Source organism: Amphiprion ocellaris, chromosome 13, assembly GCF_022539595.1.
Source record: "Amphiprion ocellaris isolate individual 3 ecotype Okinawa chromosome 13, ASM2253959v1, whole genome shotgun sequence".
NCBI lineage: Eukaryota > Metazoa > Chordata > Actinopteri > Pomacentridae > Amphiprion > Amphiprion ocellaris.
In genome coordinates, this window is record NC_072778.1 from 36,008,071 (window position 1) to 36,025,628 (window position 17,558).

A 17,558-nucleotide genomic window follows, 5' to 3' on the forward strand; every position below is an offset into this window, starting at 1 on the left:
AGCTCTTAACAGTTTGTCATCTTCTTCTCGAGAATTTCATCTTCATTTAAAAGTGACATTCCTTGAAAACGTAGCCTATCAACTCTGCAGTTTCAGAAGAGAAAAAGTGCACAAACGCAGGACCAGCTTGCCCCAGGAAGAATGATGCCTCATAGGATTAGCCTGTGTTTTTGGTGAGACACACTAAAGAGCAGCCCACCAGTGGAATGGGGAGAAGAAGAAAAAAAGGTTATTTCTGATGAGCTGTCAAAGAAGGCAGAGCAGAAGGGCAGAGCAGAGTTGGGAGGCATAAATCGTCTGCTCCTTTTCATGTATGATGCGTGTGCCCTTGGTTACCTAGTAACTCTCCTCTCCATCTCCATCCGGCGCTCCCGAATATCCTGCTCGGGGCCGCGCCGCGCGCTCCCGCCAAGCTCGTGTTGAAGAGTCAAGGCGAAAAGCATCCAAACGCACCAGGACCAGGAGGAGAGCTTCCCGCTAAAAAACACAACAGAACGTGGGAGAAATCCGTGAAAAATGACAGCAGAGTGAGGATGATGAGAGCCGCGATCGCTTCACTGGAAGGTCATTCCCGAAAAACACAGGCAGTGCGCAGACTATACGGATATCTGGAGTACATAAGCGGCTGCAAGTGAAGACCCCGGAACAGTGAACACACGCAGTCCCGGCTTCTTCTTTTTTTCTTTTTAATTCTTATTCTTATTTGCAGAAAGGCATGGGGGGATTTACATCTCGACAAGGCAGGTGAGTCATTCCGTTATTCTTGATGAGCAGTTAGAGAGAAAACCTTGTCTCCGTTGTGAGTGACTTGGGAAGATGCGTGATGGATGAGCACACTTGGATTCAAATTACTTGTATTTCTTCTAAAAAAAAAAAAAGAGAAAAAAAAATCATAATCATAAAGAGTGCTATTTTTTAGGGGGGTAATGCAACATCGACGCAGCAGCGGAGCCCGGCACGGAGCGCATATTACTTCCCCCTCCAAAAGCAAAAAAAAAACGCATTTGGATTTCTGTGACTTGCACGGACTACCCCGAGTCTTAGAGCGAGAGATGAGGGAGGATTTGGATGCTGACAACTGTGTGTGTCCTTTTACCCACGCTGGCATATGTAGGGTGTTCTAGAAAACGGCGCTGCTCTCAGTGCAGTGCAGAAAATAAAGGCTTGTGATGAATGTTCCGGGCACTTGTTACTTGGGCATAAAGACGTCTCTTGTGCGTGATGGAGCAATGACGCGCCCGCTCTCTCTCTTCCTCTCTCTCTCTCTCTCTCTCTCTCTCTCTCTCTCTTCCTCCCTCTCTCTCTTCCTCCCTCTCTCTCTTCCTCCCTCTCTCTCGCTCTTTCTGCTGCCCGATGACTTGCATTTGCGCAAAAAAAAAAAAAATCAAAACGGTGGGCTCTAAACTTGAAGAGAAAGCAAACAGACTGTCACCCTCATTTCTGAGTGGAATCTACCACTGGTTTGCAGCAAGCAGCTCCATCTGTTCTGAGGAGGAGCAGGATGATATACCAGAGGCATATATGGGGATCCCCATTTGCTTATTCTATTTAAGTTTTCCTTGAATAAATGGCTTGTTCAGTTCACTATATATCGCTATATAAGCCTCAATGCCAGTTATTTAATTCAAAAGAACATCTTTTATGCATGTGTGGATATTATTTCCATGCACCATTCATCACTGAAATCCACTCTTCACATTGTAGCTTATAAATTACCTCATGATGACACTGATGTTTTGACTTAATAAAAGCCTTAGGAGCCACATGATGAATTATATTGTGTATAAAACATCTTCTAATGAACCCCGAGGCCACACATGTCTACTTTTCTTTTCTACCAATGTGAAATTCCTGGACACATGGCGCACGCTTAGAAATAAATGGTTTCATTGTAGTCCGCACTGAAAAAAGGAATAATTAACTGACAGAGTCGGATTCCAAAGAGCAGAAAGAGGGGAGTGAAAATGTCAAGCAAGAGTTGTCATGGTGATTAGTTGAATAAGCAATGTGTCCCTGAAACCTAAACATTTAGGACATGATCCAGGCCTTTTATTTGGCATGCATGCCTCACCACTGATGAAATAAGCCTTTAATGGGTAATAATAACACAGACACATAGTTTTAGAAAAGAAAAAAACACCATATGAAATTTGATTAGGACTCTTTGGATTTTGTTTTGATTTGCAGGAAAATTGTGCTCATTCATCTTGAATGTGGCTCTTCAGTATCATGTGAAGGATTATGCTGCTGCTGCTTGTGAATTCTCTCTCTGGTCCGTCACTGTTTGTATTCCAGTCCAGCAAAGTGCTATTTTTCAAGTTCCCTGCTGTTTTAATATCCATTCTTCAGTCTTTTTTTTCTGAAGTTTTCGGGGATATAGTTGAGCTGTGTAACAATCATTGCTGCTTAATTTACAACAAGCCAAAAAAACAAACAAAATGAGCTTTCCTTTTCAGCTGTTAGAGAGTAATTACAGAGAACACCGCTTGATGACTGTGTTGGAGACAGATTACACTGGGCCATCAAGAAGTGGTCAACATGTGATCATTGACAGACTCACACACACACACACACACACACACACACACACACACACACACGCACACACAGACATTTCAAAGTGCAGCAGTAAGTCTGTTGTTTACCCTCTGAGTCTCAGGATTGCTTAAGAAAAGCTCCATGAGACTCTGTGTCTGCTGCAAAGGTCAGCGAGGCTTCGTCCTGACCCAACGTGAATACACCTGAGTACGTCCTGGCCTGACTTAACATGGATGAGCCACTCATTGGTCTGTGGCCCTGAGAGCCCTCTTGTTCTTTAGCCTTCAGTTTCTCTTTCGGCGTGCTCCCGTTATTGCTCTCGCATCCAGACAGAGGTGTGCCAGCGCATGTGCTCCTCTGTGGATACGCAGAGGTGTGTTGTTGCACATATGAGCGAGGCAGCGGAAGGTTATTTGTGTTTTCTAATATTCTTCATTGTGTCTGACGTGTTGTCTTGAAACAGCAGGAGCGGGAGCTGAATAATTTCCCAAATGGATACCTCTGACCTTCTGAAAATATGTCCTATCATCGCCTATCCCACGGCTGAGGAGAAGCCTGTCATTGTTCTAACACTGTTTTTACAACTTTGCAACATCACAGGCACAAAAAAAGAAAAAAGGGGCAGTCAAATTTTCAGATTTAAAGGTCCCATATTATAACCCTTTTTAACAAGTTCACAGAATGAGTCTTTGAAGTTTCAGCTCAAAATGGTACAGAGTATTGTACAAAGCCTGTACACAGTTTTAGCCATGCTTTAAACAGACTGTTTCAGCACCTGTATCTTTAAATGTAGATGAGATGCTGTTGGCTACACCTCTTTCAGAAAGCAGATGCTGGTGTAATGCTAGTCTGACTCACCAGATCTAGGATGAAGGTTTAAGCCGCCTTCCTTCCTTCTTCAATCTGTGTGTTTTCATTACTACAGGAACAACAATGAAAACCTCCGAGTGGCAAACGACCACACTGAAAACTTAAAGTTTTGCTGAGAATTTGGACCATTTTGTTTTTGTGGTAGATTATCCATTTGAATAATTTGAATGATTCATTTGAATTATTTTAATTCAATTTTAATTTATGTCCTGCAAACAAATGGTCCACCAGAACTTTTCCCCCTGTCACTATTTCGAGGAAACCACAAAGCTGCATCCTTTGCTTCACCCCACCTACAGAAACTGTAATTGGTTTACAGAAATGCAAACAAGCCAGAGTGTTTTGTTCCTCTATAGCAGAATGATCGTGGTGTGGTGCAGCCAGACCATTAGCTTCTACAGAATGGTTTGGCAAAGTTAGACAAGTGCCATGGATGCAGTGTTGAAAATGAGGCAGGAGGACCAACACTGGAGTACAACTGTACACATTTGAACCAGAGTCAGACCCACAACAATAACAGACTCTTGCAGAACCTTTTACCAGTTAACTGATGAGTGTTGCAACAATGGAAATTTCATTGGTTTGTGCTAACTTCTCCTCCGGATATTCTCACCAGCTGGCAGCTGAAGGAAGCCTATTATGACATCCAAGGGGTGTCATGAGACACAAAGGCTTTTTTTTTCTCATATGTGGATTTTTAGACACACTGGGCACACTTAATTAACTTCAAAAACAATAAAATAGTGTTTTTTTTGCACAATATGTTCCCTTAAAATCAGAACAGTTTTCACCATGTTACCAAACAAACAAGACCTTGTCATTGGCTGCTGCTCATAAAGATACAGAGTTTAGAAAAGTCTGCCCAAACAAGCACAGAGTTTACGGACTTTCTAGTCACTTCTAATGTTGCTAAGAGAGAAGAGATTCATTTAGAGAGAGAATTCAGGCTTTATATTATTATCAATTAAAATGTAAATGATGCAGAGTCCTTGGGGTTTTTGATTGCCCTACACAGTGGCTCTAGTGCAGAGAGTTTTGAAAACACATCAGGTTAAAAAAAAAAGCAGCAAAATCTTTTAAAACCAAGTCAAACTGTGGATCATGACTTGTTTGTTGAGCTCTCGGTGCCCTTCGCACACATGGATATACAGTGACTAATGAAGGAGGATCAACTTGTCTCTTCTTATTTGCTCAGAAGGATGTGCTTTCATCATCATTAAATTATACCTTTTGTGACAGAATTGCTGAAAAATACACAGTTTTTTTAAGACTTACTCGAAATTAGCGACAATCGTCAAGATACACTCGTGTCACATTCATTTTAATAATGAATAAGACATTTGTTTAATCTGTAAAAAGATGAAAGAGTCTTTGTTTGACTAACAAAACGGTTTTGGCCTGAGGCACAAAGAGATGCCTCAAGTCTACAGCACATAACATATTTAACAGAGATATTACATTGTTCATGGCCCAAAAACGTCTCCCCTGACTAACAGGTTTCCCTGCCAAAGACCAATGTCTGCTTAGTAAACAAGATTCTTTTGGACATCGGCATTCAAACTACAAAGCAGATGTCACACAGTATGTCTCCGTTCGCTGTCTGCCAGAAGTTATCTACTTATTAATTATTTATTAATTAGACAATTTACACTCAATAGCACACAGACCGAGGATGAAACCGGCTGAGTTAAAATCAGGGACGTGGCCCAACAAGTGACAGCAGTGAGGAGCTATTTTTTGATAGTTTTTCCTTTTTAAAGCAGACTTTTTAAAAATGCATCATATGAAGAGAGACGGCGAGAGGCATGATAGGGAGAGAAAGTGTCTCTCAGATGCAAAGCTGTTCTTTACACTTACATAAGCTTAGTTTGGGATAAAGCTCAGTTTATTTCATTCATGTGGATCATGCAAACAACATAAGTGACTTTTTGTATTTTGGCTGTGGTATACAAGATTCAATTTCCTGAAGCAGCGTGTGTGTGTGTGTGTGTGTGTGTGTGTGTGTGCGTGTGCGTGCATGTGTGTGTTTGTTGACATCCCAGTGGTTTTACTTTGAGAAACTTTTGCAGTTATTTGCATACTGGGATGTGATTTGCTTCCCACTAGAATATACAGTACCTCAGATTCATGTATAGATTTCTGCAGCTTTGACTGAGACGTGACCGTTCTGTCCTTTAAAGTTCATAGATGAGGCTTGCCAGCTCATTTAAATTTTAAAATAACTGTCAGGATTTTTTTTAAGGCAAAACAGAAATGAAGAAACAGTCATTCTGTCCTCACTTGGCGCTTGACAGGGCTGAAGACCTGCCTGTTTGTTTTTCCCAAAAAGTTCACCTTAATCCATTTGATTTAAATTGCACTTTATTTCGCTTAAGCCACCCTGAAAAAATACAGAGACAGGTGACAGGGAGTCAACACGTTTTAAATCCTGGGGATAAACGTAGCTGTCCAGGTAGAGTTGATGTGGCAGAGTGTACCTTTCTCCTATCAATTCCTCAGCTTCTTATCCAACTAAGCAATCACTAAGCCCTTTTCTCTCCTCATTTTCTTAACATGGAGTGAGTATTGTGTGGGTCTGGCAGGACACAGAACGAGGAGCCGCCTAATTCGTGGGGTAAATTAGTGGAGATAAGGCCTGAGTCAGTACCTCTAGCCTACCACAGATCCCCTGGGGCAGGCTCTTAAGGAGCTTAGTAAAAGCCTGTCGTATGAAGACATGACATGGAGCTGGCTAAATGGGCTACGTTGGAGTGTCTTCCATCAACCTAATATTCATATATGGGTCACTGTCGTTCAGGCTTTAATCCCATTCAATTTATTCATTCTTGGTTATTAATTCAGAGTTTTAGGAAAATTCAGCACTATGTGTAAGAAAGGTGAAAGAAAGTGTATTAGTGAGGCTCTAATGCAGTTATGCACAAACTGACACAATGCTCAGGCCCGCTCATAAGACCATGTTGTGTAAGACTTTGAGTCTGTGCCACCAAATCAATAATGAATGCTGGTTTACCCATAGTAAAAGAACAAGGAAGAACTCCTCCAGAGTCACTGGGTCACATACACTGGGGAAACAATTAGAAGCTTCTTTGCGCTTCACAGTGCCGCAGCTTTTATTTTTTTCTTCTTTTCTTTTTTCCGCTGCACGCATTTCCCTTAATTTTTCTCTGGGGTCCAGCAGCATGTCTGTTCCGCTGTTGAGAAATTACAGACACAGGCCGCAAAAGTCTTTTCCAGCCTGAACTACAAAAGGCCATGTCAGGTCCTTGTGATATATGTGGGGCCATGTGAAGTGGAAAGCATAGTGACGGATAGGACACCAGTCTTGCGGGTGTGTGCTAACCTCATAATGCTGACAGATTACAGATTTAAATATTTTAAATCTCACAGAGCACATGCTGCTAGTGATGAAGAGAGTGGAAATGACTGCAGTAATGCAAGAGATTAATAGAGATCCTTCCTCTCACTCCCACACACACACTCAAACACACACACACTCAAACACACAAACTTTGTGCTGCTACTGGTTGGCGTCACATGCTCACAGGCCACTGTTCCACAAGTTGGCCCCTTGTCTCGAATTGCAGTTGCATTTTAATCTCTTGTTTTTCTTTATTTTTTTCTCTTTGCCCTTGTCTGATTCACTTGCACACAAATACACATATCTGTTGTCCTGGCAAACAAATATTGAAGATTTTTTTTTCTTATATTTTAGATTTAGCCAAATCAGTGCTGACATTGAGTCGAGCATCCGCCTCGTGCTGGTTCATCTTTCTTTCTTTCTCAAGGCAAGTCGTAAATATTGTGGCGGCATCTCTTTTTATTATTTTATAAACCTGCTTTTAGGCAGACTGGGAAGCACGCTTTTCACATGTTTTTTTTCATTTTTTTAATTGTGCACAGAGAGGGCATTAGCCACAGATATGAATTGTTCCAAGCTCTAGCTGTATTGTCTATGTAGCTTTTGATTTTCATTTCACTTTGGCCTCTGGAGTCTGAAGACCAGCTGAATATTATCTGTGGGCTTTTTGGTTTGTCCCTGTGTAGATTGCATTGTTGTTTGCCAGCATTTTAGAAATACTGCAACCATATCCTCATGAGGAATTTTTGTCATGCCCCCTAAAAGTGAATGATAGGCGATTCTTTTTTAAAATCGAAATATTGTTATGCATATTGGTGACAAATTAAAAGGAAGAACCCGAATAAATAAGTGCAAAAGCGCAACAAATGCAGATGCTTCCACACATTCACTGCATGGTACAGTTAAGCCAATAATATCTAATCATGCTCTGTAGCATGAATAAAAATGCTGCAGGCCCAGCAGATTCCGGTATTATATCAGGATGGCAAGAGGAAAACGATCAAAGTGACTTTGAGAGAGGGTTCATTGTTAGGCCACAGATGGCAGGAGCTCCAGTCACGAATGCTCCACTGGCTAATTCTTCAACAAGAACAGAAACCAAAGTGACATCTGCATTTAGATCTATGTGAAAGAAATCACTAAATAGGGTTGGAGATAGTATATGACAGCGGCGTATTTGAGGACCGTGCTGCTCGTGCATTAGTGTAGAAAAACAGCCGAGAAAATCGTCCTCAAGTGACTCAGAATGTCAGTACAGGACATGATCAGACTCCCAGCAAGAACAGTCCATCTACAATTACATAGAGAAGGATATTATAGTTGGGTTGGAGTGGATAAACCCCTCATTACAAAGATAAATGCTCATTTGGAAGTTCAGTGAACCAGAACAATGGGCACTGGTCTACAGAAATGTAGATGAAAAAGATATGGTCAGATGAGTCATCCTTCACTATATTCTCAACAAGTGGGTGTACATCAAGAGAATGGCACAGGCTGAATGCTTGATCCCTACAATGACAGATCCAGTGGCTCTGTTATGCTCAGTGAGGCATTTTGTTGCAATGGTTTGGGTCCACTTGTTGTCTCCCAGAAAAGGTTCACTACAGATCAATACAAGGTTGTTCTGAATGAATACCTTTATCCTGTAATGTAACACTTCTACACTGATGCCGGTGGTCACTTCCATAATGAAAATGCCCCCATCTGTAGGGTACAAGGGTCACTGAATGGATGATAAGTATGAAAATGACGTGAAGCTTATGCTATGGCTTTTACAGTCACCAGATCTCAACCTAGCTGAAGATCTATGGGAGATTTTGGACCAAAATGTTAGACAGCAATCTCTCCCTCCATCATCAAAACACCAAATGATTAATATCTTTTGAAAGAATGGTATTCATCTCTCCAGTAGACTTGCAGGCGCTTGCTAAGGAGCATTGAAGTTGTTATGGTTGCATGTCGTGGCCCAACACCTTAGGAAGACACTTTAGGCTGGGTTTTCCTTTAATTTGTCAGTCTGTATATGTTATATACTTTTTTTTTTTTTTTTTTAAATGTGGTTTCAAAACCAGGGATATATTTCTGGAACAGGAGAAATACTAAATCTGTCTTATTAGGGTTTACTTATTGGTCTAAATCATTTTTAGAACATCAACAATAGAAAAGAACCAGAAAGTGTCTTAAAAACTCACATGTAATGAATGCCTAATTTTAGAATATAAGCGCCTCCTCATATTGTTAAAACACCCAAATTGGCAAAAACAATACTGACAACATGTCATTACAGTTTGTAAACGTGGCTTTCCTTTACATGTGCTCACATTTCTTCCCACTTTCCACATCTAAATCATGTTGGCTGGTGTCTGAATTGCCTGTAGGTGTGAGTGAGTTGCTGTCACTGTGTTTGCCTTTTGATGGGTATCCACCATTTCCTGGTCTAGTTGTAGTTTTCAGGAATCTCCATAAGAACAAATAAATAAAGCATGAATCAGTAAGCAATCAAGTCTACTTAGATCCATGACATAGTGTGATGTTTTTTTGCATTGTGGAGGCTTTTTAAATGTGCCTTAATGACATTGTAAACCCTTGACTTTAATAGGATAGTACCTACTTTGGGACTGGTTTATTTTGGTTCTTACATGAAGACCTGCTCCTGACTGTTGTCTGTTTATATCTCTTGCCAGCTTGGCAATGCCTCCCTATAGCCTTTGAGGACAGAGAAATTCCTCCATCAAGCTCAGTGCCCATCTGTGCCCATATTCCTCCCAAAAGGAGCCATCCTCCACAATTATAGCTTTCTTCCAATGATACCATCATCATGCCATCGCTCTGTGTAAGAACAGGCTCCAGGAAATTTACTTGATATTAATCAGACAAAATTACCAAGAAAGGAAATTAAAGCAGGGAATTTTCTCTGGCAGTCATTGCATTTTAAAGGCAAAATTCACACTTTCCATGGCTCTTTGAGATTAAATAATAGAACATTTAGCTTACTGATTATATGAAATATTCAGTGACAGAAAAGTTATGTTAAAGAAAATCAGAAGAGGGAAAAAATGAATATAGCTTGTTTGACCCAATATGTTCTCTTTGATTTGCTGCAGCTCATTATAATGACACGGATTCCAGATTCACCTGAAAATCTGGGTCATTACAGAAATAGCCCTGTGACTTACTCTCCCAAGATGGCAGCTCTGATGAATTGGTGGCTTTAGGTCACTGTGACAAGGGTTTGAGTGAAAAAGTGAGGTTGAAGGGAGGAGTTCAAGATTTTGCTGAGTTTTTGGGTTTGAGGTTTTTAATCTAGAAAAAAGTTTGGAGTTTTTTTTGTTTTTTCGGGAGAGTTTGGGGACGTGGGTGAATGCAAAAGACCAGAGGGATCCTCAAGGCGCTTTTCTGATCCGTTAAGTAGCACAGATTTGAGGGTTTTGCTAAAATGTCCCAAATTATGTGTTGCAAAAGCCCATAATCGCATATTATTTGTAGAATGCTGCAGCTATGTGAGATGCTTTTCAAACCTTCACTATTAATATACTTTATTTTCACGAGGTAAAAGTACTTTTGAGACATCTAAAAATGCAGCTTCACTGGGCTTTTGTCTCATGAAAACCTTAAAAGCCAAACATGCGTTTTACCCTGGAGTCATTACAGCAGGAAGGTAGATTTAGGACGAGAGACTCCAGAGTTGTAGTTTCTCTTGTAGTTCTTTTGCCCTGGGCCCACTGCAAATTTCAGCCCAGTTTAAGTACAGGTGTTGAATGACATAATAGTGGTGGGCAGTTCAGTCCTGAAGCTGAAGAGTGAAATGATACCGTTGGATAGAAATGGTTCTGTGAGAGTAGCAAGAATGGAGAGGGGATCAGAGAGGATAAGAGCAAGGACAGAAGGAAGAGGTGAGATTGAAAAGAAACAAGAGGAAAATGGCTAGGGTGGAGAAAGGTAAGCCGAGATAAGCTTTTTGACAAGTGAGCTCTGGGCTGGAGAAAGACAGTAAAACAAAAAAATCTGCCAACTTTGTTTCATTCATGCTGTGGACAACTACAGCTTTACTGTCTGTTTTTTCTTTCTTTACACCAATACACAAACAACAAGCAGAATACAGATGCCACTGGATTGTATCCTGGAGTTTTTTTGCACTCCTTGTTTTATGTGAAGATTTTTATTTATTTATTTTTTTTGATTAAGGCAGATCCCTATGTCATGTTGACAATTGCTAAATGATTCAGTGTTTTCTGACACCTCAGAATTTGCTGGCATTCTCATATCTTATTCTCTTTAATCACACCCCCTTTGAATCCAAACCTGCTTCATTCAAATTTCATGCATTTAAAATTCAACAGAAGCCCCAACTCCAAGGCAAACAGTGACAATAAGCATTTATTGCTGAAGCTTTTTGGTGGTGGGCACACAGTAATCTGTTAACTAATGGGATGTCGAATGGAGTTATTTGCTGCTGCTGCTGAAGAATAACAATTTACCAAACAGGATATTGAATTTACATTCTTCGAGCCTGTCCTTGATTTGTATGACCAAGCTATCTCCTATGTGTACTTCTGAGATGAATTATTTAAATGAAGAAGTTTTCTGTATTTTACAGTGTAAAAAGGCATCCAAAGTATTTCAGGAGGACTGCCAAGCTGCTACACTTCATTTTACTTGATTGGGTGTTGAAAAAATATCTAAAGGAAAGTCAGGAGCCAGCCTGAACACACACTCTCACATTGTATCCAAAGGCTCCTCAGGGTTGATTCTAATGATACCCATGTGATTTATCCAGCAGATCCACAATCAGTACGTTTAACAAAAAAAAAAAAAAAAAAAAAAAAAGGAATCCAGAACTGACCTAATAAGCCGTATCTTTGCCTTTGTTTCTCACTGTGCTTTTTTGAAAGACGCACGAATGAGGAAACCTTATCACAAAGGACGTCGAAAATGTGACATATTTCCTCGGGGATAATTGTGCTTTGTGTCTCTGTGGCCCACTTTTCCTTCATATTGATGCTTTGCTGCACACGAATGCCAAACAGCTGCATCACATGTAAAGGTCTTTCTAGTCAAATCCATTAGCGGAGGTCTAGAGAAGAGAACGTGAGAGCAGAATAGCCTTCTCTGAGGATGTGTATACTCTTTAATTGTTTCAGCCCAAAATGAAAAGACTTGTCAAATTGGGTTAAATGAGGACCCTCAGTTTCCCTTTTAATCTGAATCTTGCACCCCCTACCCGTGCACAAACAAAATACTGCTAAAGATAAAAAGCGGCCAAAACAGTGGAGCACGGATATAGTGGTGAATGGCTCATAGAGGATATTTATGTAATCTTGGGGCAGCAGGGCTGACTCAAACTCGACTCAGAGCTGCTGTTGCAGAGAGAGGCCCAAGGACAGTAGCAAATTTTCTAAATCCCTGGTAGACACAGAAAGTTAAGACAACCAGCGTTGCAATAAAACAAAGCCCAACCCATTTATCAGAGCATCCCACACAACCCCTGGCCCAGATTTACAGCCGCGGGCATCCACAGCTACCAAATCTTCTGGCAGCCGCTGCCTCAGATATTGATAGGAAGAGCCCGAATCCCACCGAGGAATTCTGAGCTGGAGGAGCTAACTTCCCAAAGCATGAACCGTCCCTTAATGGTTTGGAATCACACAACCAAAGGAGCATGATAGAAAACATTATGTGCTATAATCACATTGTAAATTGGGATGAATTGTTTGTCATTGATTTTTGCTCTTTCTCTGAACTTGTCTAACAAGTGTCTCATGCTATGTGGCATTAAGTGTTTATAGATTGTTTGACAAAGCCAGGTCTTTGATGAGCATTTGCACCCTCCGGAGACAGAACACAACCGCTATTCCATTAAGAGCAAAAATGCCCATTTAAAAACAAATAAAAACAAGCCTTTTCTCATCATTAGATGTAAAGCGCTTAATCCAGCAAAGACATGGCTCTCCTCTTGCACTGAAAACCTTTTCTTTGTATCCATCAGTATGGATTTCCATCCTGGAGTTTGTCTGCATACCAAGTTCCTGGTGGAAACCTCTGGAGGTAGAGGGGCAATTTTGCCATCATGCAGCTCTTTGGGGTTTTCCCATGAGCGCATATACAGATACTTTCTAAATTATTCACAGGATAGAAGAACTGACTCATGGTTTGAATGGCGAAAAATAAGTCTAGCGCTGAGATAAAAAAAGAGCATAACATTTGTAATAACAAATACTTGTGTTCCTGACGACTTAAAGCAATTCAGTTTTGTGCAGGCAAGGTTTGAATAGAAGCTAGATTTTATTCCTGCCAAATGAAAATTTCCTCTCACTTTATCACACTGTTTTTTCCACTGCCAACTCATACAACATGAAAAGGACAATACAAATCACCCACGCACACATAAACACAAACTGAGATGCACCTACACAAATCAGCATTTATGCTAGTCTGGGTTTTCTGCTAACCACAGGGGTAAATATTGGTAATAGGTGCCATTTTAGCTCTAAGAGCTTTGCTTTTAGTGTCTATGAAAATAGGGGGAAGGCCTTGTAGTCGCATATTGTACATCAGGCGTGGAGGCACTTTCATTGTTGTGTTTGCTCCTCACAGAAGCTCCAAGGCTCTTCAGCGAGCGAACAACAATGGCCTCGTTGTTCTGTCTCCTCTACATTCCTGCGTGGTAAAAGAAACATAAAACCCTCTTCCCTCTGTGAGCCTGTGCTACATGCACTCATGTTGGCGCAGTTCAGGCACAGAGGAATAGTTTTTCAAAGTGTCACCGTTTAGGGCATGGTTTGGATGTCAGCAGTGAAATGAATAAATAATGTGCCCTCAAGTCTCATTTGATGTAGCGGGATCTGATCGGATATGACTTTTCACTCAAGCTAGCTAACATCCAGATGTTAAGGGAAAACCTTTTTTTCCCCCCCTGAGGTTGCTAATGAAACATGGAACAGGAGGGATGTTTGTAGATGTTCTGACAAAAAAAAACAAAACAAACATTAATAAAAAGGCTGGAAAGGCATAAGATAAGAGAGATTGCTTTATGAGAGAAAAAAAAGATTTGGAAATGTTGCATTGTGTGCAAGTGCAAATGCATGATCACAGTGACACGATCCAGAGTGTGTGTGCCCATACAGTATCTACAGTATGTGCTGTCACCGCTCTGGGCTTTTTTGGTGCAAAGTAGGCACAGAATAGGAAGAAAGACTCAGTGGCTGCTGCTTGCCGTGTGTGTTGTGTGCAGTTTTTGAGGAAGAGCAGACAACCCGAGGCCAAATTTGCCTGCAGTGTTTGGACATGGCCTACTTCTAAGCGTGCAGTCATTAATGTGTGCTTCTACCCAGCTTAAAGTACACAAACGGGATTTTAATTCATACCCAGAGTTCCGTATGCAGAATATCTGTTCTGTGTCTTTTCATTCCATTAAATTCAGAGCTGCAGTTTACTCAAGTAGCTACAATATGCAGTTGAAATGTCATGAATTTCATAAAGTGGTGACATTCTGATGCCTTGCTATACAACCTCGAGTACGCTCAGTAAGCTGCAGTGTCTGAGGACGTATGTGTTCGGTACTGTAGTGGCCTACTCTTGTCTCATGGACTTTGTAGTGCCTGTGTGTGTTTGAATAATGTCCTCCAGGAGACACTCTAAGTGCAACGTCTAGGACTCAGGCGTCAGCAGTAATATCAGGGCAACGTCTCCTCTCCTCTTCTCTGTGTGCAATGGCATGGGGATATTACAGCATTAGAACGCATGAATTATGGCCATATTGTTATCTCAATGTCAGGGGACATAGATGTGTTTCTGGTACCGCCATGGCATCAGTCACAAGCTAGGAAAGTAGGAATGGAGATTATGAAATTGTGTTTTAAGTACGTCCCTGTGCACAGTGTTTTGGACTCTGGTGATAAATTTAAGCCAATTTCACTGAATAATGCTATATAGAATTCGGGTGCCACATTTTTCACAAACTGTTGTGAACTTAAGGCAGCTCTCCTGTTTGATCCGAGGGCTGCTGTGTTATCATAGAGCCAGGTACCACTGACTATTCTGTATCACAGTAAATGGATCTGTGCATTTTCCAAAGACGGAGGGAGTAGGAGGGTGGGAGAAGGGGTGGACCAACCAGTACAATAACAAAGGATGCATTACCTAATAGATTTGGCAGAAATACAGAGTTCAGGGTGGTCTGATAAAGCCAGGTTACAGTACTTTAATCAATCACTAAGAACACGAGCCAATTTAGGAAGAAGCCTGACATTCAAGATAGGCTTTCAGACAGGATTAGAAATAGTGAATAGAGAGTAAACACATCTGCCCGGGCAAGTCGAAAGGACTGTTGTCAGCGGACAGTGTTCCCTCCTCCATGTGTGATATTGAGGCATGTCTCTGCCTCACAAACACCACCAACCCCACCCCACCCCACTCTGGATTTGAAAAGTAACATTCGGCCTGACCAGCCTTGCTTCCTCAGATACACTTGTATTTTTTAGTGAATGCAGATGAGTGCCAGTAACAAGACAGCGATGGCTGCCTCTGGTGTTTACTCTACCCACTTCAAGAAAGAGCACTGTCATTTAAAGTGTCCCTCGGAGCTCATCGTCATCTGGATTCTCCGGACGGGCTAATAATATCTGGAATATCAATGGGAGCATGCAATGAGCAGAGTGAGACAGCTGCTTTTCTAAATACACAACTGGGAGAGACACTGGTGGGAACAAAAAACTGCTTTCTCTCCTTCCAGCACATCTCTTTTACCTATCCAGCCTGTTTATCATGTAACTCTGCAATGATATCATGGTTGAATTTTGGATTAGAAATTCTAAGAATTGGGGCCAAACCTGACTCTATCCTTGAATTAAAAATAAGAGATATTTTCCACATCTTTGTGGTCTCCCTGAAGGGAGGATACAACCCTTAATGTAGCTCCAGCTGCAGCCCTATAGCCTGTGTGGGATCAATGGGGAAAGCAGCCAGGGAGTGCGATGGTGCTGGATAAGGGGATGGTTCAACTGTGGTGATTGATATCACCTCGCTAATCCCTCTACATCTTCTCTAAATCCACCTGGCTGAAGCTTTGAATGAGCCTGTAATGTGATGAATTAAGATTTAAATGCTCAAACCATATTTACATTTCCGAATGTAGATTATTATTGTTGGACTGAAGCGAAGGCAGTCAGGAATATTTTCTGATATTTCTAGGTTTTAATTTACATTCATTGACATTCTGGCTCACTTAATGCGAAGTACAATGCACCTTTTTTCATCTTTTGATCAATTCAGTCCCCAGCAAAGCAGGCTTTCTCAGAAATGTCAAAGATTATATGTTGAATAGCCCCTCTGAATATTAAAGTAGCATTAATTGCTTAAACACCTCTTATTAATGGCTGATAGAGGCCATGCGGTGCAGTGTGCGTTTGCTTGGTCTTTGTTTACACTGAAGATGAAGGTCACCCCCTCATTAGTGCAGCTGCATCTTTTTTGATGTTGTGATATACATAGTAATCAAGTGTGGCTCACATTGCTGTTTACTGTTGACCTTTAGTTAAAAGCACATCACTGTCAGGTTGTTTCGAAACTTAATTACGCTCCCATAAAACTCCTGGCATCATGTACAGTGGACAGACCTCATTTAATCTGCTGTCATTAGGCTACGGTAACCCTGTGCTCCCTCTGTAAATAGGAACCACACCATCATGTCCATGGTTCCATTATGCCTGTTTTATATATATAAAGTAGATGCGGTGGGTTTTGCTGTTTCAAGCACACTCGTGTACATCTCAGCTCTCCACTTTGTATTCAGAAATCCTGCTTGTCACACAACAATACACTTTGGCTCCTCTCACTTCTCTGCAACTACCAGGCATTAGCATGTCAATAACATCATTCTACCACTGTGCTTTTGGCATTTGCAAATACTCTGCAAGGAAGCCAAGTAGTCGTGGTCTTTGAAAGGAAACATCAGAATAATGTGTTGTACGTTGCTGCGTTCATTAACAGGTTATTTTCTCAAAATTCATCTTGGCTTAATTGATCATCAGTCACAATTAAGAGCTCTCAGCTGTTTGATTTAGGACTGTTTTAAAAGAGCATCTTACATTTAAGCACACGTCTCAAGGGAAAAGGTGAAGCTTTGGCTCAGCTGTATGTGGTGCTGTGGAGTTTTGTTACAGAAGAGACACACTGTGAAACTCCACATCAGAACTAATTATTAATTTGAATTCTTACTGTAAGTCCAGAGTCTAACATCATATTCTACCTGAATGTGGACTATCTCTCCATGTGCACATTACTGCTGCAAACGCTAAGGCACCTAATGCATTATTAGCTCATTAATTGTACAAGCAGCATCTGGGTCATGTCTCTGCTTTGTCTATGTATGATTCTGTAAGCCCTTTCACACTGACTGATATAGCTGATCTTTCAGTTTTCCCTGAGAACTGCAGCCTACTTACCTTAAATTAAAGCTCTTATTTAGCTTATTAGGCTGTGGAAAGATTCATTTTCTCAGCATACTTACAGTATATGTTGTGCAAGTGCACACCCGCATGCACAAAGCTATTACATTTCACAGTGGAGCCCCAACAGCTTTCGTTTTATTGTAAAAAATGAAATTAATTTCACATTCTTCTGGACAAGTTGATCGGAATTTTTAATCTCTGTCTGCAGAAAACATAATTCAAAATGCACTGGGTGAAAGTGGTGAATTACATGCACTCAGAGCAGAGCTACACTGCTTTTTAAAATGGTGCACAGCTTAGTGTTTTCCTCAGGATGATCAGCTCTTCAAAGGCCTGGCTTTATA

General features: G+C 41.0%; 1 protein-coding gene across 3 annotated transcripts in view; it reads left to right on the forward strand.

Moving 5' to 3' along the window:
* Positions 1-346: 346 nt before the first annotated feature.
* nlgn3a (neuroligin 3a) overlaps positions 347-17,558 on the forward strand; it is a 126,978-nt gene continuing 109,766 nt past the window's right edge. The window contains exon 1 of one of the 3 annotated variants that reach the window (XM_023269547.3): positions 347-744. The gene's annotated coding sequence lies outside the window, so the exon portion shown is untranslated. The remainder of the gene's footprint in view (positions 745-17,558) is intronic. The other 2 variants (XM_055016743.1, XM_023269546.3) reach the window with 2 other exon arrangements.